This window comes from Parus major, chromosome 1 (assembly GCF_001522545.3).
Source record: "Parus major isolate Abel chromosome 1, Parus_major1.1, whole genome shotgun sequence".
Taxonomy (NCBI): Eukaryota; Metazoa; Chordata; class Aves; order Passeriformes; family Paridae; genus Parus; species Parus major.
Window position 1 is genome coordinate 95,824,300 of NC_031768.1, and position 27,485 is coordinate 95,851,784.

The 27,485-nt window shown below is 39.3% G+C and overlaps 1 long non-coding RNA gene across 3 annotated transcripts in view; it reads right to left on the reverse strand.

The window, feature by feature from the left end:
* The window catches only part of LOC107205457, an 83,842-nt gene that overhangs the window by 19,411 nt on the left and 36,946 nt on the right, over positions 1 to 27,485 (reverse strand). For all 3 annotated transcript variants that reach the window (XR_001521970.3, XR_004499414.1, XR_002001571.2), the window contains one exon: positions 4,527 to 4,593. This is a non-coding gene — a long non-coding RNA (uncharacterized LOC107205457). The remainder of the gene's footprint in view (positions 1 to 4,526; positions 4,594 to 27,485) is intronic.

The window sequence follows — 27,485 nt, forward strand, 5'->3', positions numbered from 1 at the left end:
TGTTCATGGGGCCTACATTACTGAGTCAGAACGTTAAGGCAGCCAGCATTTAATCTGACTGAGGATGGCATGTATATCTGTTCTCTGTTCTTGTTTAAACTGTGCTGAATCATTTGTGATTAATAGCTCTAATGGCCCTGCAGATCAACTATACTGCTGGGTTTTGGTGTTCCAGGAAGGTAAGGATAGGATTATTGAGGCTTTACAGAAGAGATTAAGTGTAACCCACACTGAAGGTATAGTAAAGAAAGCAGAAGGAAAAGAGAAAAAAAATAAAATAAAATCAAAACACAAAACAAATAATGTCAAACCAAAATCCTTAAAGAAAAATTATTGTGAAAAAAAAAAAAAAGTTTGGATTATTTCTTTTCATTTTGTGACTCAGAAGTGCTTAGAAAAAATACACCTTAAGATTATACATTTTACTTCTCATTGGCAGCAAGACTAGAAACTCTCTGGAAAATGTCTGTGGCCTGAACTTTGCAAAACACACCAAAAAGGTGACCTAAAAGGACTCACTGTACTTGACCAATTTAAAATTTGTTGCTTGTGACTGAACTTCTGTGTCACTTGATATGTCACACCTGACATGCATTTTCTTTTGCCCTGGTCTCTACATTAAAGTTCAAGTTGTAAGCAGGGGGAATGGAGGCAGAGATTAAGGCAAACAGCCAGGAGTCCTCATCTTTGAAATAACCCTCCCAAGAGCTTTAAGTGAAAACATGTGTAGATTTTTTAAAAATGTAAATAAATCCTTCACAATTGTTCTAGAATTCTTACCCTTTTTGTTCAGCTTTGCTTCTAGCCAAGAAACTGTCTACATTCTTAGTCTAAACACATCCTCCTTGTCTTTAATTTTTCATAATTAAACACATTTTCCATAGTGTGTAATCCAACTGGGGCAAGACTAGATGATTGCTTTCCATGTTGTTATAAATGGAGGCCCTTGCTGCAGAAAGAGGGGAGAACTCTCTGAGCATGCCCAAGTAAAACATGAACAAACACAAGATCCAAAACAGATTTAAATGTCTCTGCAGTTTGCCAACTCCTTTTCTGACCCCACAGCCCTTGGCTGTAACAATAAACAAGCGCAGGCACGGCTGCTGCATTTGCTGCAGTCCTGCATGTGGCTGGAGGAGGTGCATTGCTTGCAGGTTGTGAGCAGCCCTGATGGCTGCAGTGCATATCTCTTCATTTTGAGACATGTGTGAGTGCTCCTGGAATGTCCCAAAAGAGAATGGTGGCTTGCAGATTCACCCTCAGTTTTTCCTGTGTGATGTCAGCAATAATGCAGCTTTCTCCTACATTTAACTGGCAGCCTGCATATGTCAGAATTTCCTAATAGTCTGTGACAGACTCATCCAAATTGACAAGGCATTTCTTGTAACTCAGGAACAGCAGAGCAAGGGTCCCCAACACTGAGGTAAAGGAAGACTAGGATGAGAAACCTTCATTTATCTGCTTTAAAGAACTAACTTTGCCCATTGACCATGATTTGAATATGAGTGGAGTTCTGCTTGAGATTTGGAAACATGCAGCACAGACCCTTAAAATCCTGCCAGTAGCCAATGAGAGCTTCCCTTTGCAGTTAGATAACTTCAGTGTTTAAAAATATTCAAGGAATTTCCTGTAGTAAGTAGAGAAAAGTACAAATTATACTGAAAACTTGGACACAGCTGTATTTGCTTATCTTAAGGAAAATGAGAAATTTTCAAAGGGTGCTGTTCTTTGTCCCACTTTACATCTGCTCACCTAAACACAAAAGTTGCAAAATAAAGATTTCCACCAAAATCAAAAAGGAATGTTAGCAGCATTTCAGTGTTGTCTGAAAGCAGATCACTTCTACGACAAGAATTTCAGAAATATCAGAAGAATTGAATATCTATATCATTTTCAAAAGTCTCTCTATTTCAAAAAGGACCCTTGTCTTGGATCTGTTTATCTTCAATTGAACAGATTCTCTGTACTGCTTTTATCCCCCTTACTATTTAACTCACTCTTTTTTTAAACTTAATTACTTTGCTGACATAGGAGATGATCTTGTGAATTAAGAGGTCTGTGACCCATTCCCAAGTAGTTTCTCATTTTAGATGCTCCTTCTTCAAAATCATGAGATGTACAGTTTGTTGGGTCATAGTCCTCTGAGGAAAACAATGCCAGGAAATGCTCAGCACCTCAATCCTGCTAACCGACTGAGCAGCATCCTTCAAGGGTCCTGACACATGGAACTGTCGGGGCTGTGACATTAATAACAGGGTTCTTTTCTTTTAGGGCTGAGAGTGAAGAGACAGAGGCTGTCTTCTCATGTTTGGACTTGGTAGATTATTCTTTCCTTTTCTATATTACATATACACAGAGTACAAGAAGCTATATGCTGTAAGATAGAGAGGTGCAAAATGGCTAATGAAGAACCTCTTCAAGGTCTTTTATATGCTCATTTATCCAATTAACAAATGCCAAGTAAATTATTTTTCTTAGTGACCTGGTGACCTGACACCTGTGTGCTGCACTGCAGCATCTTCTATCCAATAACTTATTATTTATTACCCAAAAATCCCTAGAAGAACAAGATGAAGAAGGAAGAAGGGACAACAGCCTAAATCCTCCACTTGTCTTCTGTTTTCTAAAAGAGCTTAAACCATAAACTCTAACTTTCTCACCCAGTGACTTAAGAAAACTCTAACTTACACACTCACATTCCCAGTTTTTCTATTTAACTGTTGTCTCCATGGTGTTATATGAAATTCAGCTTTCTTGGATGTCAGAGCCAGGTATCACAGATAAGGGCACACACTCTGTGCCTCTGACCCCAGCATGGAACCAGAGCTCTACTGGGCAAAGACATATGAGGGACAGAGAAAATTAGCTAAAACCTGCTTTCTCAAGTCTTTCACTTATTTAGGACAAGCACAACAGCAGGTCTTCATGTATATTTGCTGTGTGCTTTGAGAGCACCTGCTCGCCCCCACTACATGACTGAAGAGCCCTGTGACCAGTGTTACAGTCACTGAAGCAAATAAGTACAAACCATGTACTCAGACCACCATCCTTTAGAGATTATTCCAGTTTTCATTTCTTATGTCTTTTACAGATGGTCTGTCTCCTGATACTTTCTTTGATTCTTAGTTTACATCTGGAGTTTTAGAGAGATTAATTTTCCTGCTGACATTTCTTGATTATTTGTCCCGGTCTAACTTCACCGTGATTCAGCCTTTCTGTTGTTCTTCTTCTGTGGAAGTTACAGGGTATATAGCCTATTTCTAGTATTTACCAGGCATGTCCCAGAGTGAAGGACTTTGCCTTCTAAATTTTGGATTATTTTTGTTCTTGCTTGCTTCTCATATGTCTTCTATGGTTTCTTTAGGAAAAAATAAAAAAGCATCCACGAGGTGCAGTTTGGCACGCTGTGGACAAACGCTGGGTATAATCAGGGATTAAATAACACAGTGTTTCAAACTGAAAAAAAATAAAAAAAAAGAACTTTGTGACTGGAAAATTTATCATCCATCATGATGTCTCTGAACAACTGCAGATGTTATGTTAGTCCTATTAGCAACGCTAACATCCAGCGAGGTAGAGGTCATCTCTCTCTCACACTTGTCAGACTTGAGACCATATTTGAGAAATGGCTTATATTTGATGTCCCTGTTTGCATTGATTTCAAAATTTTCAGTGCAAACACAAGCTACAATAAGTGCCTTTCTTTACATGCAGCTCCCCTTTTTACCCGACCGTGCTGCTAAGAAACCAAACAGCCACTCCTTGCCCCGTGAAAGGGGAAAAGGCTGTTGGAGCAGCCTGCAGCTGCGTGAGAGCAAACAGGAATGACTCACCCACTGGCCTGGGTGTGCTGTGGCAGAGGGGATGTAATCCCAATTTGACACCAGGTGATGGATTTGACAGAGTGGACCTTTGTAGATCCCTAGGTCATTTCACAAACAAGCAGAGCAGGTTCCACCCTTGGCGTGAGCTAAGCATGCACCTAAGTGTGCTGAAACCCAGGGGGCTTCTGCCTAGATCCCAGCACTGATCTAGATTCCTTTCATCAGTGGCTATTAAACTGAGCACAGTCTCCAGTGCAGGAAGTTCCTACACTGCTTAATGGCAGCAGAGAGAAGTGAACACCAGAGGAAGGGATGCTCTCTTGTGCCCTTCTTCTCACGGGTTTTCAGTAAACTGATCTAGCATCAATGGCGTGACACAGGGCAGGATCTAATATGCCATTCCTAAAATTCATTAAACCAAACTACATGAACTAGGTGATAGAATAGTCCTCTTGGCCTCTGTAACTCTGGTTCTACCAGCATAAGGAGACAGAGTGAAAAATCAGGTCCAGGGATCAATATTTAACTTGGTTTGCTGATCCAATAAGACAATAGGAAAAACAAGTTTAATGTAAAGGTGGAGAACAAACAGAAACTCAAGACAAATGGACATGAATAGAATATTTTCCAGTCCATCTTTGTCTCTGCAGGTGTTGGGTGTTCCCAGTTTCCATTGTGACATGCAAACAGAAGAGTTCCCACCTCCAGCTCCACGATTGCTTCATGCTCTGTGCAGTGTCCTGGTCCCATGAAGAACCCTAAAAGAACCCTGAAAAACAGAGTCTGAGGTCAATATCTGAGAAACTGGCTGATGATGTCAACAGGCAGTATTAGCTTTCCAGCCCAGAAGGAAATGTAGAAAGATGAGTGAAAAAATCAGATAAATACAGCACAAAGACAAAGAGGGGGAAAACCCCAAACAAACCAAAAAACTAACCCACACAACAGACAAACAAGGAGAAAACAAAAACACAGAAGAAGGTGTCTGAAATCTGAAAGGCTCTAAAAGTGATCTTGCTAGAGATATAAACTATGATTCTGTTTTCTTTCTTCTTCAGAAAGGGAAACTAATCAAAATCTTTAAAACTTTCAAAAATTTATCCCCTTTCAAAAAAATTACCCATAAGTTCAAAAAGAACCCACTCTGCATTTTCTCTCTTTTTCATTTCATTTGTTTGCTGTAGCTATGTCCTTTAATTTACCTAAATCTTGTCTTTTCAAGCCACATTTACTGGATTAACCTTGTTGGTCAGATAACAAAGTTTAACTCCAAGATAAGCCTCACAAGGGGATTTATGTGAAAAATAACTTTTCCACCTCCAGAGCCTCCTCCAGCTCTGACTTAGTCATGGAGAGTCCATACCAGCTGACCTGAAGGCTATCCTGGCTTGGTGCCTGGCTATAACTCAAATATTTCTGAGCAGTGGCCAAAGGAGTCTGTCAGAAAGCAAAACATATGGAAGCTGTTTTTCTCTGAACTGTGGGGCCTGGATATTGAAGTAAGAGGTCCAGCAAGCAGCAATATGGCTCCTCTTCAAAGCAGGAAAGGAATAGTGTCTCATCATGCCTGAGAAATGCTGTGGTAGCAATTATGTAGAGAGTAAGCATCAGGAACTGTGTGATTCATTGGTATCAGGGTGGTTTCTCCACTCAAAAGACCAAGCTGCTGAAATGAAGGTGACTATGAGTGAATGAAAGCTTATTTGTGTCTTGATTATGATGGAAATGGGGGTTAGTGCTCCTCATGGTGAACTGCAATCGTTTTGCCTAGATCTGTTGTGAGCTCTGAGTGGGTGGCAACCCAAAACTGCATCACAAGCCAAAGTAACATAGGATGGACATTGAAGAAAGAGCTCTCACAAAGACCAGAAGCAGAAACACACAATTATGTGGGTATGTGAATTGCATTTTCTAGCACATGAAACATCACTGAAGATCCCTAGGTTCCAGTGCTGTGTTATGTCATGACAAGGCAGCCCACAGATGCTGGTATCAGAGAACTGGCCAATATTCTGGCTGCAGATGGTCTGATTAAAATTGTGTCTGCTTAAAATTGGTAAATTCTGTAATGGGGAGGAAGCATGATGACCTGCCGTTCTGCCCAACTCCAGCATTCAGAAACCCTCAATAACACCTTCTTTTCCTGACACCCTCTCCTTTCTCAATCAATCACAGGACTGACTTAACACCATGAAAGCAGACAATTTCATTTTACAGTCTTTTTATGTGTGTTCTGGTGCTGGAGCATTTAGAACTTTCATTTCCAGGCACTGTGGGTGAGAAACATACTCCTTTAAAAATAAAGTGAGATTTTCAGGCAGTAATCTCTGTGTGGCAGCTATAGTTTCCAGAAAAAAATGTTCAGACTAAAAGTGCAAAGCCTGTGACTGCTCATAGACTCCCTGTCTGCACCGGTCCTTATGCAATAAAGCCCCAGTCTGGCTGAGACCCCAAAACATTCAAAAAATTTAAGTTATAATATGATAAAGATATAATGTATTATTTTTTTTCTCTCCTGTTCAAGATAAGCCTGCATGAGCAAGTTACCCAGCTAAAAAGATCTGTCTTTAAAACCAATTAGAAAAGACATTGACTCTCCTGGACACCAGTTGCTAACTGGAATGTTTCCAGGCTTGCTTTCTTTCACCAGTTAACAGAGCAATAAATAGGAGATATTTAAGATTTTAATTTCTGCTGAAACCCGACCATGTGGGAGATGGTCCTATTTTTTCCATGATATACTATTTTTATGTGAAAAAGTAAGATCCAGCTAGTGCTGGAATATTTGCAAGATGAGCGTTCACTGGTGAGCAATTCATATTTGCAATATCTGCATGATATAAAAATACCATTAAAATATACCTCCTTAAAAAGAGCAATTGCCAAATGCTGTCTTACACATTGCCTTTGGGCCCAACCACTTTATTTAGTTTTTTGTAAATTGTCTATGGTTTGGTCTCTGCTGCTGCCACAATCCCATTTGGCTGTCACTGTCACTTTAGATGATGTTGGCCTGAGATGTCTTATTGCAGCTGACCTGAACTTCTCAAGGGGTTGTGCTCAGAGCCACATCCAAGTGTGCTCACCTAGGAGCTGTGCTCCCCCTGGGCAGCCATGGACAGTGCTCGTCCTCTTGGCAAATCCAAGCCTGCCTTAAGAAGAAAATTCAGAGCTGGTTTGAAGTCTTAACTCTCAAGAATTAGCGGTGGAATTTGTCTACCACTGTGACTGGCTGGACATTCAGGAAGTGCCTCCAGGAAAGGTCAGGCTGTGGGCATCTGATCCATGCGCAGATATTTTCTTTCCCAGCATATCCATCCACAAAAAGTTACACAAGGTTTCAGAGCTGGGACTTCAGCTATTGATGGTGAGTCTTGCCTGGTTTTCTGCAGACCTACTGAACTGAAAAAGACAGGCTAAAAGTTCTGTCTCTTCCAAGAGTGGTGTGTATGTGTGCATGTATTTTACAGCCAGGAACTTTCTGCGGTGTTTCTCATTTACTTTTGTGATGGGCACCAGGCCAGGATGACTGTCTGCCTCCAACCTAAATGGATTTATAACTTTATCAAGCATTTTTCACTGATGCTTTGGGGATGAGGAAAGTGGACAGGCTGTGCAACTCCAGAGACCTCCAGAGAAGTGATGACTTGGGCAGTTCTGAGTGCCAGTATAGGCTATTTGCAGGCCACATATATATAGGATTGATTACTGGTTTTTCAGTGTGACAAACTTACGAGGGCAATTTTAAGAACATTTGTATGTTCCTTTGATGGAGGAAAGATTGAGTATGAGTTAGTTTCTCAATTTTCCTTCCATGCCTGAAGCAACCCTACGGCCAGTTGCACCATTTCCCCAAACAGAAATTTTAATTTATAATGTTGTCCACAGGTCCTGATGACAGGGCTAGTAGACTGTATCACTAAATTAAACAATGGCCTGTTACCCAGCAGGAAAATTGATTAATAGAGAAAAGGGCACAGAAGAGTAAAAGTACATAGGAATCTTGCTCTCTACTCTTTGCTATTTCTTCTGTCACAGGTAGGTCCCCTGTACAGCAATTTTATTTTAACAAGGCATCCACTTCAGCTTGACTCTAGACCTACATCATTCACAAATATATAACCATCTCCAGAATGAGTTCCTGTACCTTCTCATGCAGTAAATACAAAATAAAAGACATTTAAGAAGATATTAAAGACCTGATTGAAGTAAAAAAAAAAAGTAGGAAAAGTTGAAGATAATGAGCCTATCCTTATTTCACACAGAGGTCCAGAAGATTATAGAGATCATTTATGGTATCCACTATTGCTATGCAACATGCTACAATAAAAGAGGACACAAGATGCATTGAGTAGTGGCAATGGATTGATTTAATGAAAAAGTCTCAGCATTTACTCTGAATTTCATTCCCTTTGGTAATTTATAGCAAGAACCCAGAGCCTCCAGCCAGCTTCTCCCTCCCTGTGTGTGTACAGAGCCGAGGCAGTCTCTTATGCATCATGCATTTTAAACATCAGATGTCTGCCTACCTGTCTGCTCAGGACTGCCATACCCAAGCACCTAAATAAAAGGTGTGGACTTTTTTTTGTTTACACATTTCCCATAAAGACAACCAAGATATTAGGTTAATGGTCACAAGGGTTTATAATTTACACTCTCGATTGGCTCTCAGTCTCCAGCACCCACATCAGAGGCTGCTCTCTGAGACCTGAAGTACTTGTAATTTGCTTTGAGAAAAAAGAGAGGTGAGCTGAATTTCCCAGGAAAATTCTCCCACAGCTGGAGACTAAGGAGAACTCCAAACATTGTGGAAAGTCTGGGCAGTCATGCTGCATGCTCCAAGGAAGCTCAATTCATGGAAGAAACAAGTGTCTATACAGACAGCTTCTCTCCTTGCCCCCTGTAGAGCTCTGACTTTTTGTTTTTTAATCAAAATTAGAAAAAAAAATACCAACAAAAAAAAAATAAAAATAAAAATAAAAATAAAAATAAAAATAAAAATAAAAATAAAAATAAAAATAAAAATAAAAATAAAAGGAATATAAAGAATATTTCCCGCTTTTGTATGTTGAAAGCGTAACAGCAGGCAAAATCATTAGTGCCATGGAAAAAACAATTTGACCACACAAAAAGTTCTCATGTGCTAAATGTTTAAAAGGCCTTTGTGGATTTGAATGGGGTGTGTCGAGGGAAGTGAGAAGAGGGAAATTTCAGGTGTAAATGACTCTTGTGCTACTACATTTCCAGTCTATTAAAAATAAGATATTTTTCTTTCACTTCAGAAACTTAAAAGCAAGACAGCACTAATATAATGGCACGTTTTAACACAGGGAGTGAAAAATAACACAGGGAGTGATCATATTTGATGAAAAGTCGCATTTTTAAATCCTTAGCTTATTTCCACTAAATTGAAAGTAAGGAAGGAAGTTAACATCTGATTTGGGTTGACAGCTTTGCAGCCAATACAATTTCCCTTTCTGCTACTATTTTCTAATATATCTTTTGCCCCTGAGAGTCTTTCTGTAGCAGAATGCTGGCAGCAGCAGAACCCAGAAGAAGGAACTTGGCTGTTTGCAGCAAAGGATCATTCTCATTAGGAGATGTCAGCTGCCGGCTGGCTGCTGAGATTTACAAGAGCTGGTCCCAAAGCTCAGATGCTAAGTGCCTCTTTCTCTCTTCTCCATCCTACTTCATGCTGGAGCAAGGAAAGTTAAGAATTAAAACGGAGGAAGAAAACTCTTCCAGTATTGATTTGTCAAATAGAGCTGAAATCATAAGCATAAACAGACAAGCATGCTTTGTCCTGTCTGGTAGCATCAAATAAAACATTCACTAAACAATATCCCCTTTCATAATGAAAGTCACTACTGTCCTCACTAATGAGTGCTGCTCCAGGAGCCACAGCTACAAAAATGTATGTTTAGTTGTGATCTTGTGGCCTCTGCAAGTCTGGTTATGGCCAGGACGACTCATTCTATGAGCTTACATTTCTCTTTAGGCCGCTGAAGGAACAGGGTTAAGGTCAATTATATTGAACAATTATCTCAAAGAAATCATTCCAAGGGGATATGGAAGCAGAGCCTCAATGACACTTAGTATTTATCCCCAAAAATATCTGTCAGTTTTTCTCTCCTGAAATCAAATTATTTTTGAGAACCAGAACTGAATGGCTAAGTGCTACTGGTGATGCTTTTGTGATATATGCATTGCAGTGTGTCTGTCAAGCTTTCAGTGAGACTGCAGCTCTGCCTGGGGATGAGCCAGCTACTATATTCCAGACTTATGCTCTTTGGGGTTTTCCTGACTCAGAGGCACACAAAGTGCATCCTGGGGCTATTTCTAAAATTATTACTTATAATTTCCCTTCCCTCTGGGTCCTGTAATTGGACTGATGCTAGTAAAGTGTCTGGTTTTTCAGGAAAGTACTTTGGAAGAAAAATCCTAACAATAATTTTAGAATGTGTTTTTAATTATATTCTGTTTTATTACACATCACCATGACCCCGTGAAGCAAAGGTTGAGTGTTTGGCAAAAGAATTTTGTCCTGACTTGGCAATGGTTTATTACATGTCAGGTAAAAGGAAAAGACTGAATTTTTACACAGATCTTTTGAATGTCAGATCACCAAACATACATAAACAGAGACATATAAATAAGTTTTTTTCCTGTACTGCACATACCATATGTATGTGCATTTTCAGGCAGATATTCTGCCCTGCTAATCTCTCTCTACATACAAAACCCAGTGCCTCCTATTAAATTCAGTGGACAGACCCTAAGGCATATGGATTTTCTTTCTGCTCCCCTCCTCAAATGATTTCTGGTACCTTTTGGAAATACAAAAAAAATACCCTGTAAATAGTTATATAAAATAACCAGTCACCTCTGTATCAATAAAAATATAAATAAGCCCAGAAAAGGGAGGCCTGTCTTGCCTGGGCTCCCAGGTACTCTGCTATGGTATTATGTTTTTGTGTGACCCTACATCCATGAGCCACAAGAAGTATTTTCCTCAAACAAATCATGCTAAATCATTCTTCCCCAAAATCATCATGCAGTACTTCCATGCTTCCCAACAGCTGCTGAAGATATTTCTGAGGGCCAGGTTTCTCTGGTGGTGAAAATCCTGCTGCTGGAGATCCCCAATGTGTTTTTGCATGAAGCTGCCTACACCTCAGCAGTACGAAGGGCTGAAATGAAGCTCTGTGGCCCTGTCTTTCCCTGCCATCCTCCTCTCCTTTTCCTAAACATGCAGGGTGTGGCAGGGGAAGTCTAGTACCATGGGCTGGCAGCAAAGGAGTATGTGGTACAGGAAACTGAAGCATAGACAGAAATGTTCATCCCTGGTTCACCACCTGGGTTTCAGCTCTCTTGGCTGAGGGAGCTGACTAATTAGCCATGAGATGCCAGCTTCTACAACTCCACACGCATTTCCTACAGCTGAGAGGCACAAGACATGTACAGAACACTCTGGTGAACCAAGAGAGGAGGTCCACTGGTGTTGTTGTCTCCTCAGGGACCCACCTTTCCAAGAGAGGATGGAAGTGGTCCAGGCCTGCAGCACTGAGTGCCTGGGCAAGCTGGAGTGGTGTCCCTTGGGAGCCTCTGATAACTCTTCCTCTCCCTGCCAGGCATACAGATTAAGCAGCATCCACTGCTGGGAGTGGATCTGGCAGTGTTAGGTTAATAGCTGAACTTGATAATCTTAGCGGTCTTTTCCAACCTTAATAAATCTATTATGATCCTACAAGTCCTGTGGCTTCATGATGTGATAAGGTCAGGCCTAGTGCTCCATTAGAACTGTTCAAGCACTCAAAATTGGTAACATCCCTCATCATTCCACTTCTCATTGGCTGCATTTCCAAATTTTGGATCTAGCTGCTAAAGGAGTGGCAGAGGAATTGTCCTTTATCTCACAGAGTTGTTCTGAGTACCCAAAAAATTGTGAGGCATCCCGATAAGAGCACAATGGCAAGATAAATAGCTAGGAATCAACATAAGCACTGCCAAACCCTCATGATATGGTGGAAGCACACTGTTCCCAAGGTCCTCATTTCTTTATCAAACACTAATCCAGTACCTAAAATTGCCTGGAAATTTAGGGAGTGGGGGTGGGGGATAGAGGGAGAAAGGATGTCTGTTTTGGGAAAGGAAGGGAAACTCTTCTTTGATGGATAGCTTGAAAAATGACAAGTATATGACATGACCAAGATGTCTGGGATATTTGAGTCGAGGAGGGAAGATGGATTATTGGTCAGGGTTTGATGAGCCAGCTAAGAGTGTTTGACAGATTTCTGAACTATATGATGAAAAATGTATACTTTACACATTTTTTTGATTAGCTTTTCATACAAATATATATGGGGAAGGGGCTTTTGAAAATTTCTCTAAATATTAATGTTGTGGTCCAGTCAAGTTCACTGTGAAATTTCTACCATACAACACTAGTTGCACTTGGGTTGAACTTAATTAGAGATGTTCAGCAAAAACTTTCATGCTCTTTTCCACCATTTTTGAAGTAAGGACATAAATAATAACAATGTTATAAATAAGTTTAAAGTTGAGTCTTTCCAAATTTGAAGCAGTATTTGCCTTTTAAAGGGCATCTTAATGGATATGGCTCTAAAACCTGATCTATATAGCTCAGGGAATCTGTAGTCTTTAGTTTAGCTTCTTTTATAACTGCAGTTTTTAAAGTTATCACCAGATGTATGTAATTACTCAGAGTTGCTGTAAAATCAGTCTCAGGGAAAGGAATCTATTATTATGACTGTAATTCTTTTTACAAGATATGGAAGCAAAATTATGCTTGTAAGGTTCTATTCTTTGATTAAACTCATTGCTGACCTATTAAAGAAATTTAACTTTTTTTGTTTACATTAGGAGTTTGATTGTGTTTGCTTAAGCCAGGGCCTCAAACACTAGATTTTGCCAGTTTATTCACTTGGATGGCATTGCGTGATTGAGGTCATGGTTTTGTTTCCTCACACTCAGCTCACTGGCCCTACCCAATGATTAAGCTGTTGTACTTTGTCCCAAAAACCTAATGGAATGAATTCTTTTATAGTGGGTTTGGTGAGGAGGTTGCATATTTTTATTCCTCCATTTAAGTTTTACAGTTAAACCAGTGGGTCTTTATTGTAGAAGACTGGAAAATACAAGGTTTGAACATCTTTTCTTGTCTAAGTTTTTCTTGATAATACCTGAAGTTGTTACACATATAGCTCTGCTCTAAAGCATTTTCCTGGAGCACTTGGAGGGTTTTCAAAGGCACTTAGAGTGGAAGGGGATAAGATATTACCAAGAGCTATTAAAAATATCCAGACATGATTATCTAAAGAGTTTCACTTGCACTAAAATGAGATTCTCAGTATGACTATACTTCATGAACAGTTATTCACACACAAGATAAACATTGCTGTACACATGTTTTCCCACTTTCCCTGGAAAAACTCAACCTAAAGGCATGACAGGGTCTCAAATGCTCCACAGTTTTATTACTCAGGCTGTATGAAACAATAAAATATCAACAGAAGAAAAATGCTAAAAGAATGCTCTGTATTTTGCCTTCACTTCACATATGCTCTTTCTCTTTGACTTTCTCCTACCTTGCTGTAAAATTCTCAGGAATCTGCATTTCATTATCACATCCCTATGAGCTTGGCATTAAAATACACACACCTTTGAATTGTTGTGCTACACACAAACCAGACAGTATCTCTCCCATAGATCTGAAGAAAGTAAGCAGCATGTTTTACATATTAAAGATCACTTATCGACTCATACACATTTCCCCTTTCTATTTAACACTCTAGAGTTTAATATATGGCATAAAGGCCAAATGCATTGCTTTCCTTTTCAGATCAGAAGAGATAACACAAAACTTATAAAGAATGCATGAAGCTCTAAATATAGAACTGGATTTCAGCTAGTTTAATGCTGCTTCCTGTGCAATAGAAGTGTGTTTTACCTCTGGTATGCAAAAGCAATATGTACCCAGGGCCGAGATACCGCATTTAAGGGCCAACAACTAAATGCCAGGCACTGGAAAAGCATGGAAGCACTTCACAAAGGTGTTAGCTTGGCTGTTAATGGCAGCTTTACTGTTGGCTTTGACCAATATAAAAATAAAGTAGATCTCTGTGGAATATTGCAGTCAAGCGTTCAGAATCTGGTGCACTTAGAGACTATTTTAATAAAATGACGACAATAATGAACTGTAGTTTGACACAGTGTAGGCAATAAACTCAATGGAGTCTGAAGCAAGCTCCCAGAAATGAGGCAGCCAGAGTAAAATACAGTGACTAACTGTTACATGGCCAAAGCACAGGAAATACCCAGGGAGTAGATTCCAGCACACTCAGCAATGGGAATAATTCTGGATAGAAAGGATTTTCTCATTCAAATGCCGGTGAACAGACCCAGATATCTGCTGCAAATCAGGGCAAAACAGAAGCAAATACTAACCCCTAAGTGAAAAGTACACAAAAACAACATAGAGGACAGAAAGCCAAATGGGAACAGCTGGACAGTCTGTGGGAAGAATCCAAAACTAGATTTTTAGGGGCTATTTTTCCCTGGGTTCCACAGGCTGGACCATAGACCTGTGGCCAATGGGTGAAATGCAAATGAAATCCTGAAGGCAGGGCAACAGTAAAAAGTGAGGATGGTAAAACATGAGACCCATCAAGGTGCTACCCAGTTAGTGAAAACTGTCAGTTTTCATGCTGGAAATAGTCATAGGAAAATACACCTTCTACACCTGGAGAAAAGCATGACTTTTATTCCCCAAACAAGCTCACTTTCTAGATAATAAATCCAAAGCACATAAGAGGAAGAGAATCTCAACATTTCAGAAGGCCACTTACAGGGGAAAAAAGGGACCATGTGATGCATCAGCATCCTAAGATAATGAGCATCATCATCACCCAGACAGACTTTGTCATTTTAATTCAGTACCTGGAAATTTCAGAGACAGAAATTGGGGCCTGGACTCTGAACATTGTGTTCTGGCAACTAAATGGATTTATTGTGCATAGGAAGCCCCAGAGCTGTATTCTTTTTCATATCATTTTACAGGGACAAGGCAGTGGCTGAACCTTTGCAAACAGAAGGACAAAATAGGACTTTTCACTTAAATTTCACTCTTTGCAAGCAATGCCAGCATGCCACAAAAATTTGAGATACCAGAATTAAGTACCAAACTCCATTCTTAACTGATTTTTGGTTTAACTATCTTTCCTCAACAAGGACCAGCTCTGCTCATTGTGTAACTACAATACCCTTTTCTTGTGTTTTTTTATTCTTTTAAGGAATTGTGTCTCATGAAATAACTCCCTCCCTATGAATTGTCACAGGCATCAGATGGCCACAGCCTCTTTCTCTGAAAACAATTTTGTATCTGAATAATCTTTTGTGTGTTAAAGCCAGCTCAGCCAGGAATCAGAAGGAGTTAACAAATCTAAGCACAAGGTCAGGCAAATTAAAAAATTGATCAACCAACTAAAAATCTTTAGGAAAATCTGAATAGGAAAAGGGGAGTAACTGAAAGGGCTTCAGACAGCAAATACTTCATGCGGGTTGTCTGCGAGGGTTGGGTGCCTACACAGATATCCATCTACCTAGAAATCAATATTTGACTTTTACAAAGAGCACCTCTGAGACCTGCTGAGCATGATGAAAGAATTATTTCATGCACCTGAGAATATTTGTGTTTTATTTCCTGGGGCTGCCTTGTCCTGCTGACAACATTACTTGGGAGGCCCAGTAAGCAAAGGCTGCTTGGAGGCGTTATTCCACTGTGACTCAAAACAAGGAAGGACAATGCTTTCCCTCCTAACTCTACTTTCTTTTTTTCCAGAAAGGAAAGAAATACAGCCTTGATTTAAGGTGCTGGATATTTCCATCAGAAAGGGAAGTCTAAAAGTAAAAGAGATGCCAACAGTGGAGCTCAAAGGAGCCAAACTCCAAGAGTCAAGAGACGACCTCCAACTATACATAATGCAGTGCCTTTCTATAGAAACCTGCTGCTTCTGACCTCTCAGTAAACATCATTCTAGCACAGAGGTGTGTGCTGGGCAGCATACCTACCTAGCACAGCAACAGCAGTTACACTCTGCTGCTTTGTCTCTAACTGAAAAATAAAATAGTGAGCAGACCTCTTCATTTCAGAACTGGAGTGTTTATACCAATCCTGTATTTCAGTATTTTTAGATAGCCTTTGGGAAATTAAAGGTGCTTTTCAAGAAAAGAAACCTTGACATACAGAACTGACTGTGTCAGGGAAGAAGCATCTCCAGCTGACCCATTTACCCATCAGTTTTCTGCCCCCCCCATATTCCTAGAAAGGTGTGTGCTCTTGGACCACATGCCATGACCTGGCAGAGAAGAGGTTAAACACAAGCTCAGCCTAGCAGCACACAATCAGAGTAACAAAAGTCTCTCAGATTAGTAAGACTCTGTGGATGAGTGATGATGATGAACATAATTGGCAGCAGGAACCTGATTTCCTGCAAGGAAAGCATGTAAGTGAGCAACAGGGAAGGTATTCAAGTCCTGGAGCCATAAGCTGTTCTTCTGGATCAAGTGAAGGCTATTCTTGGTATAGACTTCAGGATAAGACAGAAATTGTATCCCACTTTCTTCCATGTCCCCAGTCTTTAGATTAGATTTGGCTGCTAGCAGCAATTGAGGGTGGCTGGAGATTTCTTGGCTGAAATATTGCTTTGCTTGTTAAAGGAGAAATAATGGATCTGATAATTATATCCTGCATTCTTTTCCAGACCTAAGAACAAGTGGTTTGTTTCTTATCTGTACACAGTGACACTAACTAAGGATCAAGGTATGATTTCAATTTCAACTTTGGGGTTTTTTTGCACAAAATAGTTTCAAAAGGTCATTCAGGTATTTTGACACATATTTTTCCCGAACTGAACCATAACATACAATTGTTCCTATTTTTGCAAATTTTGTCAATTTTATTTATTATTTTAAAGATAAAGATGTATTTTGGCACTGCTGACTACAAGGCTTTGTTTAAAATAGATTTAATTGGCTTGTGGTTCATTTCTGCACTCAGTCATGGAGGTGATAGGGAAAATTTTGGCAGCTCTTTACACTGAGACAACATTAAGCGCAATCAAGAAGTGTTTGTATTCTTTTCAGTTGCATGAAAAATTTCATCTTCTCCTAATCCCCTTCCTAAAAATACGAAGCTTTTTTATAAAAATCAGCTCCTTTCATGAATATATAAACTAGCTGAAAATCCTGGTTTCTGTCAGTAAAGTGACAAAAAAGTTTTGAGCAGACCTAAGCTTTGCCTTTCTTTAAAGCGTGCCCAAAAGTTTATTCTTGCCCTTCTTTTTCACCTACCGCCTTCTCCTGCTTTCAAGAAAGCACATGTGTTCAAGCAGCAGTTTCCCTTCCCACAATAATGTGATGAGCTGTGGTTGCAAGCACTTGGAGCCCCCTGTGCCAGCACAGGAGGTGGATGTGGGCCCAGAGCTGCAGGGCACAGCCCTAGGGCTGCATGACCTCAGCAAATGGTGGGACAAAGCTCAGCAGAAAGCACATTGCCACTGTCATCACTTTTGGACAACCTTCCTTTGATATCTTCAGTCCTCCTTCACGAAGCCCTCTCTCCTTGGGTTATATGCAAAACAGCTGAGCCTCTTCACCTTCTTCTGTTCTGTTTTTCAGGAATAGATGCAGGCAGCATGCTCAACTCCTTTGGCTCCTGTCATGGCATTGCATTCCTGTCAAGCTGCTCCTCTGAATTCCTGCTCACTAGTCTTTCATCAGCAGTGACCTCTGCACTGCTTGAGTCAGCTAACACCTCATTTGCTTTCATGTGAGGTGCCTCCTGGGCGGAGGATATTGCCTGTGGCAGGCGGGTGAACCCCTGCTCATCACTGGTGTGCTCAGGCTGTCAGTCCTGCCATACCTGCCCCCACCCCACAGCCCCTACATCTGACTCATTTTCAGGGTCTGGGCTATGCATGTGAGAAAATACATGGTAGATGTGTGCACAGTATAGTCTTGAGTAGAAAGGTTTTCTCAGACTGACTTTGAAGAGCTCCTTCAGCTCTGCACATCTAGACCGTGTCACTGTGCCTTTTGAGATCCTCAGACTAAGCTAGTCATTTTTTGTCCCTCAGATCTCTCCTTTTCTACTTCTTTCCCTATGCTTCCTCTCTTTTTAAATGTGTGCTTTAGTATATAAATGTACAGGGTACAAAATTCAGTCATTTCACTCATTGAAACACATCATTGGACACATCAACATTTGGAGAGTTTGCATTTTTCCTCTCTTTCATTTGACTTCAGCAAGGCCTGAGTTTAATGGCTCTTTTATTATATTCTGCTAGGTAGAATAGCCTGATGGTTTGTAGCCTTAGGACATACATTGTGGAATATTTGCCACATTCACGTGGTCTCTAATATCTATATTTTTAAATAATCTCTTAAACCTCATTGAGAGCCTGAGGATGCCTAGAGACAAAGATTTCAATAGGGCTGTGTCTCAAACAACTTAGAACAGTGCTCTGAAAATTATTTCTTAATTATATAATTTGTTTGGGACTGCAGCTTGCTCTCTGGAGGTGATTGAGCTTTCTATTTCAGTAGACTGGGAAAGTACAGGTAGTCAGCTCTGCTGAGGGAAAACTGAATTTCCAGATGATAAGGGGCAATGTACTAACTTGATTGATAGCAGCCAGAACAGAATATGTTGGCTTGCTCTGCTACTGCTTCTGCTCCTGCCTTTGTATTTTCTTCTTTCATTTTAGTCCCTGAAGATTGTAACTGCTGTCCTCTGGAGTGGTGTTTCCTGTGGAATTCAGAATATGCAGCATTTGTTTGACCTCTGCCTCCTGTTGTAGATGGTCATGCCTCACATTTCTTGTCAGCCTTTCTTCATGGCTAATAAATTTAAATACTAGAGAAAACTATTCTCCCTTTCTTCCAGCTGGTCTTGCTTTATGCAAAGATGTTTGTGATGCCCCGAGGATTGTGCTTGCATGAGTAATCCCACAGGCTTCTTGTTGGTCTCATCCTAAGTATTTCCTAAACTATAAAGAACTAGCCTGCAGTTTAACACTAGTCTGGCACTTCTTGAGTGTATCACACTCACACACAGGCACACACAGACACAGAGCCCTGTTTGCTGAGCATTACTGCTATCTAAACTAGTTTTTTTGTACTGTCTCTAGGTCAGATTGATGTCCTGTTCAATATCTTCCACTTAGATCTCAGCTTGCTGGATTATGCATCTCTAATTGTGTGGCTCTCAGACATAACAAAATTATCCCCTTTTTTCCCTCATGTATATTTCTTCCCACTTCCACTTGTGAATACATGAATGTTTAAGGAGTCCTCTCTCTCTGTTTCTTATCTGTTAGGCTACTATGAGATACCTTGATTTTTTTTTGGTCAAAACCACATAAACTCAAGTTTTTTGATGGCTCATGGCCAACATTACAAGCTCACCTGTCATGTACTTATCATATAATATCATTTACAAAGGCCTGATGTAGTACAGTATTTTAGGCAAATAAACTGCTGGGTTTGACTTAAAGAGAAAATTAATCAGGGCATTTTTCCTTGGATGCCTAGATGCATGTGGAAGTCTGTACCATAATTAGTTTTCTAATATTTTTAACAATAATAATAAAAATAATAATGAATTAGTTTGTTAATGTATGCCCTTTTATAAATATGATAGTCTTTTTGAATAAACTGGCTGCTGAATTTAGCAGATTGTGGAAAAAATGAAACTTCATAAGCAGCAGAAAGAATGAAACCTGTTTTCTCTGGCTTTGTTTCTCAGGGCACACTGCATCAGTACAGACTCGCTGGTGCCTGATATGGTTTGTGCTCACAGTGCAACAAGAAGACATTAGCAGGGAGCTCTCTATCAAACAGAGAGCATATCTGACACCTCCGTCCCTTTGTCAAAAATCACCAGTTGATTTAAAAGGCAAGCCATGATAACAAAAAATAAGTAGACAATCTGATTGTTTAAACAAAATTTTGTTGGGAAATTCAGCTTGAAAAACAAGACCAAGAGAAACCACTGCTAAGTTTAATCTTTCATCTGAGATCAAAAATATGCTTTAAAGTAACATCTCTTGCTGGAGATTTTCACTCAGCTGGGCTAACTTGTTCATTGAACTCCCCTGTATGGATAACTTCTCTTTCACTTCTTGTCCAACTCATATTTGACAAATTGCTCAGTCTTTTAGGTAATTGACAATATGTCTATTCTGTGTCCTACAAACAACAAAATGATCAACTTCCATCTGGTCTGCTTTTAAGAAACATTTCCCACTTCAAAGTCCACTAGCAGCTTTTTTCCCATGTTGTCAACAGATCGCTCTCTCATTTAACTTCTGACCCTTCCTGTTGCTCTAAAGTGATGCTAAAAAATAAATTGTCCTCAAAAAAATTTCAAGAAAGAGTTTTTTCTCTGACTGCCAGCCTAAAGATATGCCTATGTCTGGTCTTCCACTAGCCTTCCTGATATTAGTTCTGGCAGCTGTGTCTAAAAGAGGCTGATATATTCAGTGTGCTGGAGGTAGGCTGCATTAAACAGAGGTGTCATACAGCTAGCAGAACATAAAGGAATGTGGCATTGCCATCTTATTCCCAGTTTGGATGACTGTTGGTTGTAAAAAACGTCCAAGAAAAGCAGTAAAAACTTTGCTTTCCTTCTCATCATAGACCTCAGCATAGCATTAATATTGTCACTCACATGGAGCTGTTAAATGCTATCATTATCTGTAAAGCAGAACCACTTTTACTACTTTTTAACCCTTTTAAATACAGGAAAATTAATTTTTTTAATGTATCAGTGTAATGGATTTAAATCAGGGGTTCTCAGAGAATTGAAATAGAACCCCTTGATCTTTTCTGTTATAGTTTATATTCTAAATATATTTAAGAGTCTAACTAGGAAAAAGTATAGACTGGAATACAGGAATATAGGAACCTGATTAGACTCAGTGGAAAGCAATGAAGCTGGGTTTTTGCCTTTCTTTCTTTCATTTTTAACAGGAATAAACCACACCTTAGAAGCACTGAGTCCTGCATGTGTAAAACGTCTCCCTCTTGGGACAAGGTGTGCTGGAGCAGAAGGGGTCTGTTAAGTGCTTAGTTCCTATCACATTTCAGTAGGATTTGGGCATCTCTCTGAGATATTCTCCACACAGAGGTGACCTGACACTTGTCCCTTTCTGCAAACACTCTGCTGCCCACTGCTAGGAAAGGCTGGCTCACCAAGGGCTCTTGGCAGTGGATAAGGAGCTTGGACAATTATATTTATAGCATAAGCACAGCTGTCAGAGGAACAGCTTGCACTCTACACCTCCAGGAACCACATATTCAAAGAGGCTGGATGGACAAGGAGTACGTGAGTGAAGGGGTGCACCCACTTTCTTCTGGGAACCCCAGGTAACAGAGAGTTCTTCCAGCAGGCTGTGCAGGTGAAGAGAAGAAAAGTAACCTATGAGAAACACTGACAGAAGTATGGCTGTCCTCATATTGGAAAGGAGGTGATCCATTTGTTTGCGCTTCAAAACATATTTCTTTTCTTCTTGACCTAAAACTAGTGGCTTTGCTGATCCATTCAGTTGGCTAGAACACCTAGGAATAAGTCTTGTTTTGAAATAAAAGAGGAGAAAACCACCTCTTGCAGCTCGAGAATACAAATTCCTCCCCACTTGCCACTGGAGAACACATGACTCATTCTTGCAGCTCTCCTGAGTCTATTGCTGCTGCACAGCTGTCAAGATCCAGAGCACTTCTAACCTTACCTGAAAGCAGAATAGATAGTGAAAAATCCCTGTAATGGTACTATCTGTAAATGAGAGAACTGGGGGTATAAATCAAAGGCTTTTGACTCTCATTTCGGTGAAGCGGAAAATAGAATTGTCCAACTTGAAAACAGAGAAAAAGAAGAACAGAGCATTGGGTATAGAGAAGATGGACAATAGATTAGCTTAAGGATTTTAAGAATCACTGCAGGAGCTCACACATAAGGCTTTTCAGTACACCTGTGTGTGCTTGGAGTTATATCCTTCTCCACAAGTATTCCCTGTCCCAAGACTTCAATAGAGCAAGGATGAAAATAATAAAGGGTTCAGCTATGAAGACAAAAAGATAATGCCAAGAGAAGAAAATAATATTCTCTCACAATACTAATTTCTTCTGCTGCTTTTCTATCAGTCAAGAAACAGACGCTTTGTACAGATTTTACCTCATTAAAAACCAGTATTGTATGAAGAATATCAAATGTGCACTTCACATTTAAAAAGTGTGAGAACAAAATCTTTCTTTTATATTACATCAACATTGATATTAGCTTTTAAAACCCTCTGGAAAAGCTGAGAATTCTGCAAAAGCTACTTTAATACAGTTATATTATAATACAGTTGTTCTTACATACATAGCAGGAACTATGATATAGATTCAAATGTCATCAAGATTACATAAAAGAGGTATTTTTCTTTGGTCCAGCAATAGCCATCTGATGGGCTTTTGGTAGATTATAATTAATGCATAATAAGTCCTATCTTCACCTACATACACTCATGATAAGAGCTTTTTTGGATCATATTTCAGAACCTCCCAAAGAAGAATAGACAGTAAGACATGAAGTCTGCCTATGCCTCCTTTGGCTTCTGAGCTCATGCTTTCACATCATGTATTTTGAGTGTTATAAATCTGCCTGCCAGGAGTTGTCTTCCTTAACCCTTCAAGATAAGTAAGAATATACATTATTAATTGGTTGTATCAGGGTCATTCACTTAATCAGTGCAGGTGTTTGAATATATTCTTACATTCTTTTTGTTCTGAGGTAAAAAAAAAAAATAAATACAAGGAGTATGGAACAAAACTCCAATGTATTTAGGCATATATGCATTAGGTAAGACTTTAAGCTCAGCTGTCCCCAAAGCCTAGTCATTGGTCCCTTATAGATGTTGTGGTAAAGGTATCCAAGAAAAAAGATACACAAGTGTCTGAACAAACTCAGGCAGAATTTCTTTCCCTTCAAAATTTATCTTTCTCAAGCATCACTTATTGCTAGTGAAATATTACTTATGACTATTAAATCTGCAGAGTACTTTGAATCTCCATTGTCAGCATGAGTCATGTTTCATCAGGAAAATAGCTCAGTTCTTAATAACTGCTCAATTTGTTCCCTCATTTTTCCTTCCATTTAGAGGTTGTAGCAATACTTATCATGAAGTCCATGCATCGAGGACACAGATGGTGGAAGGGTTCCAGTACCATGACTTTAAAATTAATTACAGGGTTCAAGATACCAGTTCTTGTAGCCAGATTACTCTATGCCTCCCTCACATGATCCAGGGCATTCCTTAAAAATTTAAGGATTTCACATTTGTGAAAAAACTTAGAGGAAATTATTTATGTCTAGCCTAAATTCTCACAAGCTTCAAAAAAAAAAAATGAATAAATTAAAGCAATGGAAAATGAGGACACAAAATTGTCTGTCTTAAGGAATTTTCATTACATTTTGAAATAGTGTACAAGGCAAAAGAGACTCTGAGCATCAAGCTGCCCCTTCTTAGAACCACAGAATCATTTAGGATAGAAAAGTCTTCTAAGATTGAGTTCAGCCATTAACCTTGATCTGACCCAGCTTTGGATCTGGCCCATAATATCCCACTAGGTTATGGTGAAGGCATTTCAACTGGACATACAAGACCATAACAAAAACAGACTATAGTTGAGTACCTAAGATTACTTACAGACATCAGATTTTGCCTTCTTGAATATCAATGAATAAGATAAGGGACTTTCTTTCTTGTTAAATAAATGTTTTAGATGCTTATTGTGGCATTTGAATTTTTCTCCTGCAATTAAAAGAGTTGCTCATGATTCTCAGACTGATAAGCAAGCATAGTGAATGCTTCCAAAATATGTTTGATAATCATTAGGCTTCACTATCTATTCAAGGAGAATAATATTTTCAGCACACAACACAATTTTTATACTGCCTAATATCAGTGTTGGATGTTCTAGGATAGTTTTTTATATTCAGTCTCTGAGGGACTGAGCTAGAAGGGCTTTTCTGTCTCAAATGTCAATACAATGGTGCTCAACCATACTATAATGCATCTAGGGATTAATTTATTGCCATTAACAGATCCATGAGGGAAACACAGGTGGCTAGGAACAAAAATTACCTATCAGAAAAAGAGGAGTATTAAAACCTTTTTGAGTAAAGAAAGGAGAAAATAGATAGTAAGTGAAAATGACAATACTGCTAGAGAAGACTGTTACGGGTGACTGCTGACAAGCAGTAGTGTGATCCAGCCAGTGGTGAAGGAAAACCAGAGTTATATCTCTGATTTAAGGGATGAAATCGTCATAACACAAGAAACCTCTAGGGAGAGTAAATTTGGCTATACTGGAGTGACTTCAACTTGTGTAACCATAAGTAAACTAAATTTAAGCTAACAAGGGCAGGTATTTGTAGTAGTGTAACCATGGCAGCAAAGAACCCAGACTAAAAAAGGCTCCACCTGCTCAAGGACTTGCATAAATACTTGCCATTTGGCCCCACAGGGCCCTCAACTACCATAATTACACCTCTAATAATATCCAAGCTAGATATGCTGCATATAATAACCACAATATAGATGCTTCTTCAGACTAAAACTCCCTTAAAAGGATCCAAAGCTGTTTGGTGTCCCCAGCAGACTTTCCATTTATTTCAGTGAACTTTGTCTCAGGCCTTTTAATGTTAAAGATGAATGTAATGTATTAAATTATTGAACAGAGTGTTTGGTCTTAATAAGAGCAAATTATTTTTTCAGGGTAATAAAACTGATTCAGCTGTAGTGGGATAAGAGAAAACAGACTCAGGGAAAACTAATTAAAGCATTTTGAGTACTAGAACTAAGTTTCTCCCTCCTTGACATAAGAAATTATTTCCAGAACTTTTATAAAACATTTATTGTGATATAAAGAAGGTAATAAAAGTGATATACTGTAGCCTTCTTCCCTAGCCAACATCAAACTACCTACTTTCTATGAAATGGAGCAAATTGCCCAGAGTTTGCCTCTTGAACACAGAAAAAAAATTTTGCTATTGAAATGCGAAAGTCTATTAAGTGTTGGTCTGGGATTGCTTTCCAATTAGCTTTTACAAAGTTCTAAGGAAAAAAGAAAGGAAAGGTGGATCCCCAGCTTGAGAGACAGCTATTAGATTTCTGCACAATCGAGGGTCACCAGATGACTGTGCTTTGTTCCATCATCTAGACATTTTTCTATTAAGGAGAAAAGGATTTCTAGGAGGAATCGAAGGGCAGTGCCAGAGAAGGTGAGTTGTTCTTTAATTAGTAAAAGCCATTGCTGGCTTTATTGAAGGTCAGCACTCCCCAGCCATGGACACAGACCATCTCAGTAAATATGTGTGGGTACCAAGGAGGTGAATGAAGGGGTTGAGTGGGGATGTTTAGATGCAGATGGATGAATTTGAGCCAAAGAGAAGCTTTGGAGCCTGAACTGAACCAGGGCACCGTGTGGCAAGTCAAACAAGTCCGTAGAAAGCAAAAAGTAACATGTTAACACGATCAACAGAAATATGAAACAAGGCCCTCCCTTACAGTGACTACTGTGGGTACTTCAAGCCTTGATAGATAGGGGTTAGATCTAAATAATAATTTATGCTGGTATTTAACTGCAGATATGTGAGAAGCCCTGCTGACATCACCAAGCCAATTTCAAAGAGAAGAACAGATTTAAGTGCTTTGCTGGATGAAGGCCAGAGGCAGCTGAAGTTAGCACTAAGATCACTTTGGAGAGTTCTTTTTATTTCTGAATTCTCAGAGCACCCAGACCTCTTCCTGCATAGTCTTGGGAAGGATTACCAAGGTAGAGCAGATTTAAAACATGTGGATTTAGAAACATCAGGAACAGGCCTTGAGACACTAGCTGAACCCTTTTCCACAGTCAGGAGGGAACTTCCTTTAGATTTTAAGCAGAAATTTTGTATTAGGCTTTCCATCAACTTTAGGGCCTATTTGTTGATTTAGACCTTTAAAACAAAATATCCAGGTAAATTTTATTTCCCTCATTGGAATTACTTTATAATCTCCCTGATCTTATTTTTCAGGTCAGAAAAAAGGACTGTGTCCAAAAACATTTCCTTAAAAACTGCATTGTAATAATAAATGCCAGCCAGGTATACCAAAGAGCCTTTTTGTGGATGCCATTCCTTGTTTTCAAAATGTATTTGAAATCAATTTTCACATTGGGAAGGACTGTAAATATGGGCTTCTATTCAACATAACTGGCTTCTGTGTTTTCTAATCCCTGGAAGAGACATTTTCTCTGGTTTTGCAAAACTTTCTTTCAGACTGTGCTATTTGCTTCCAGTTATTTTAGACAACCAAGAAAATCCCATTCCAGACATGGCTGACTACAAAAGTTCTACTAAATTCACAGGAGTCCAGAATTTTTTCCAGTAGAGTTATTTCCTAACCTCTGGGTAAAACTAATAGAAAAGGACAAATTCTCAAACTGTAGCATGGTCTAAATTGTTATGGACAAGCCCTTGAGAACCAAAGGCCCTTTCATCCATTCAGATTTGGAATGATGCACATTTCCAGTCTATTAACTATTGCAACTTGAGGATAAAATGCAGTGCTAGAGCATCTTTTTACCACTCATATTTACTTGAAATTGTGTCAGGTTTTACTTGGTTGGAAGCAAAAACTTTGCCTTTTTTCCTTCCATTTCCTAAAAAATAGGCTTCCACAGGTTCTTACTGAAAATAAAATATTCAATTCAAACTTCACAAATCAATTTTGTTCAAGACTTAAAGACAAGCACAGGAGCTGGAGGACTGTTTCAACACTGTAATGCAGCACTCTGTTTACTCCTGCAGTTTATAAAGAGTTCAGGACATGGATGGCTCATATGCTCAAAACAAGCTCTTGCACAGAGGAAAATGTAGTATTCCTGTTCTCTGATACAGATTTAGAATATATTGAAGTCTATTCTCCATCACTGCTTAGCTGTCACTTCAGGAATTTTTAGCTAATTGACAGTGATGATTAGAAAGAATAACATTATCTCATGTTTAGGGGAGCTACAAAGTTCCAGCCTCAGCATTCCTGTGACATCTGTGTGAGAAAACAGGGACAACAGATGAAGATGGCTCTGAGAACCTGCTCTGAATATTTGTATTCAGGGGAAAGGTTTTCACTTGGGTTTGTCTTTGTGTCATGATGAAAAGCCGTGTGATTAGGGTGGTATTCTTACTGAGACACTATTTCTAGTTGTTTGCTGCTGCAGTAAATGTTCAGTGGCCCAACAGTAGCACATTTCATTTGATCAAAGGGATAGAAGTTGTTTGTTTTTTTTTATTGGGTGAATTTCCACAGGTGTAAAAAAAAAAAGACTATTTAGACGAACTACCCAATATGTCAAGACATTAAAGTTAGATAAATCTTCTTGCCACAATTGTATTAATGGGGTTTTACATTATCAATTAAGTTCTAAAAGAAAGAATTTGCTCTGAAGAGGTGTCCCTTTGGCACACAAAACACTGCATCCTGCCAAAGATCCCAGTTGCAGATACACTGAAACTCATATTCCTTCCTGACTTCTGAAGCTTGGCCATGATTTATC